The sequence below is a fragment of the Piliocolobus tephrosceles genome, unplaced genomic scaffold, assembly GCF_002776525.5.
Source record: "Piliocolobus tephrosceles isolate RC106 unplaced genomic scaffold, ASM277652v3 unscaffolded_25, whole genome shotgun sequence".
NCBI classification, from domain to species: Eukaryota; Metazoa; Chordata; class Mammalia; order Primates; family Cercopithecidae; genus Piliocolobus; species Piliocolobus tephrosceles.
In genome coordinates, this window is record NW_022307642.1 from 4530 (window position 1) to 7923 (window position 3394).

The window sequence follows — 3394 nt, forward strand, 5'->3', positions numbered from 1 at the left end:
TTACTCTCCCCTGGACCTCTTACTCTCTTCTGTGCTATCAAAACAGACCCTCCGACCCTGGCTTTATTTTACACTGAAAAGCACTGAGATTTCTTTTGTTTTGCAATGGAAGTTTATGGGCCCCAAATGAGAGTTACTCTTTATAAAAACAAACAAAAACCTAAAATCAACCTATTCTTCTGGAGAAAGCTAAACAAACATGAGAACACACATAGTCGCTGAGATTTTGGTGTACTTTTCTCATTCCTTGCTCTCTGGGTGAACTGAAAGGATTTCCTCTAGTCCGCTACTGTAAGTGATCTTGCTTTTTGTCCTCAGTAGCACTGTTCATACATTTGTTTCATGGCCTTCCTAGGGAAGGAGTGTTTCGTTTATCTTTGCATCTGCTCCTGCTGTGGTCATCGGCAGAGCACTATGACCTGCCATCTGGGAGATGCGTAATAGTAATTTATCACTAAATGATAGCTATTGATTCATTTCCCCACTAGACTGCAGTGATTAATGACGATTTGCACATAGCAGGTGCTTAGTGAACATTTACTAAATTGAACTAACATGACAGCAAAAGCAACCTTTCGTTTTCTAACTATGGTCTGCCTACATGATTTGCGCTGCAGAACAGAATAGCAGACAGACGGAAAGCTTGGCAAGGTTAAGGCAGAGTGCAGAGGAAAGGTGCTGGCTGAGTCAGGAGACCCTGGCTGTGACTACTTTTGCTTTGACCTTGCCCCCGTGGATGCCCTCATTTCCTTTCAGGATGTTGGGATGGTCTAATGGCTATAAAAACACTTTGGGAAGAGTTTACAGCATTTCACAGCCACAAGGTGTTATTATTTCCTTTACAATTTTCAATAGCAAAAAAACATAATGAGCATTTAGTAAATGTTGACTATCAGTGTTAAATACTGTTTACTCCCCAAATAAGTGAGCTGTAATACTTGTGTAATGCTTTCTCACAGGTATGAATTAGGAGCCGCTCTGTTTATTGGATGGGCAGGAGCCTCACTGTGCATAATTGGTGGTGTCATATTTTGCTTTTCAATATCTGACAACAACAAAACACCCAGGTATGAAAAAGAGACAAAAATGATCTGTTAAAAAGTAGAATGCTATTCTAAATCATTACATGTGGGACAAATTACAGATAGTTCATATGATTCTTAGAAACTTCCAAAATCCAGAATTGGAAAAGGTTAGGAGTACAGTTAATTTTTTGAAGTTTTACCATTATTATATTCCAAAGAAAATTCTGTAAGTAGAAATAAGGGTCTGAATATGAGGACATGTTCTTCTTCACTTTGGCCTCGTCATAATTTTCCTGTAGGTAGGCAGGAATGTTGATGGCCTCCACTAAGTCTCCTGGGTTCCAGGGAGACGAGTTTTAAAACATGGTTTTGTAAGAGGATAACTGAACAAATGACCAAGTCATGAGTTTCTTCTGCAGAGATTCTCCATCCCACCAGTTATGCAGACATGACACTGAAAATACTTCTTGGGGCAAGAGAGAAGAAAGCTATCTAAGAAAGAGGAAGACTTACATTTAGATATTGGCAAAGACGGGCTGAAACAGTTTCTTCCCATTTTTGTTTGCCCTATGCGTAGAATAGAACCTACCAAACTATGTTTTACCTTTCAGATACGCATACAACGGGGCCACATCTGTCATGTCTTCTCGGACAAAGTATCATGGTGGAGAAGATTTTAAAACAACAAACCCTTCAAAACAGTTTGATAAAAATGCTTATGTCTAAAAGAGCTTCCTGGCAAGCTGCATCTTGAGTTTGTTATAAAAGCGAACTGTTCACAAAATGATCCCATCAAGGCCCTCCCATAATTAACACTCAAAACTATTTTTAAAATACGCATTTGAAGCATTTGTTGATTGTAATCGATGTAAGTGTTCTTACACAGTTATATACTAATCATTTTCTGTTGTGGCTTTCTATAAAAAATAAACAGGTTATTTACAGGATTTATAAAATGTTTTCTACATTTACTACCAGAAGTCCAAGAAGTATTCGTACTCTGGCCTTTTTAATCATTCATAGATAGAAGTCTTCGTACCCACTCCTTACGTTTCTTTTCATTCATAAACAGGTATATAACGAACAATGTCTTATAAACAGCATGGCGGCAATCTGAGAATATTCCTCAAAAGGTGTCCAGGTTAAATAGACATGTTACTGGCTGCATACAGGCAAATTCTAGGTGGTGGTTGTTGTTTTTAGCATTCTACAACATGTATTTAAAAAGCTAAATATTTTTGTTGAAGCAGCAAGTTATCTGGCATAACTTAACTTCTACAGGATTAGAGAATCTTGCTCATTCATGGCCATATCCACATGCCCATGGCCGCTCAGTAGATTGTTGAAAAAGCAAAGCCACACCATTCTCTTTGATGTATGTAGAGAGTTACGTAGCAGGGGATGTTCTCTGATTTATTCCACTGGCACCATTAGTGAATGTTTAGTTGTTTTCATAAATGATGCTGTGATGAAGACTTATGTACATATTTAGCAAATGTTAAGTTTCTTACATGTGTCTGTCATGACTGTAATTCATTATGACTGCTCCAGGAAGAGCTAATGGGACCAATATATTATTGCCTGTCATGTGGCACATCCATGTTAAGGGGCTGAGCTTCCCTGGCACAGAATGCAGAGCCCTGAACTAGGGCATCAGCAGAAGCTGAGATAGAGATATTAGTCGTGGTTGACTGTGGAGCCAAAGAAAACCTGTTTATGCCTAGTGTTCCATTATTGGAACGCTAAGCATGTGGGAGTTATTTATATCCTACTGCTCAAGGTCATCGCCAAGGTCTGATTGGAAAAATTCAAAAAATTGCAACCTTAGGCATAAATGGGTTAAGGACATCCCAAGCCCACGTGGTATGTGCCTCACTCAGAACTGATGGGCTGAGTTCTATCTAGTATGTCTTCCAGAACCTGTTTATGGAACTAACTGGATAACTCAGACACTTGTCATTTCTAAAGACATTTAAGTTGTTCCAGGGATTTCTGAACAAAGACACAGCCTTCCTCCTAGAGCCAGCCCTATATAACATGCCCACAAGGGCAACATGCCTTTCATGTCCTGTCTCACTCACTCCTGACAGCCATCCTAGGAGATACATACTGTTTTCATCCTGCATTTACAGAAACAGAAATGAAAGCAGAGAGCTTATGTAATTTGCCACAGTGATGTCAAAACCAGGCCTTTGAACCAAGGCAGTCTAGGGTAAAATATAGTTTCAAAGTATGAATAAGAATAGGTATCTGTGTTATCTTTGAGTAAAAAACTGTCTGATATGAATCACAACATGGATGAATGTAGTATTTTCCTGAAGTGTGAAAGACTTAAAAGAAAAATCACATTGTAGGAATAGCTCCAGTCT

The 3394-nt window shown here is 38.9% G+C and overlaps 1 long non-coding RNA gene across 1 annotated transcript; it reads left to right on the forward strand.

Annotated features, from left to right (window-relative positions):
* The first annotated feature begins 937 nt into the window (after nt 1-937).
* Nucleotides 938-1972, forward strand: LOC113219619. Its single transcript, XR_003306595.1, has 2 exons — nt 938-1067; nt 1637-1972. It is a non-coding gene; the product is annotated as an uncharacterized LOC113219619 (long non-coding RNA).
* Nucleotides 1973-3394: the final 1422 nt, after the last annotated feature.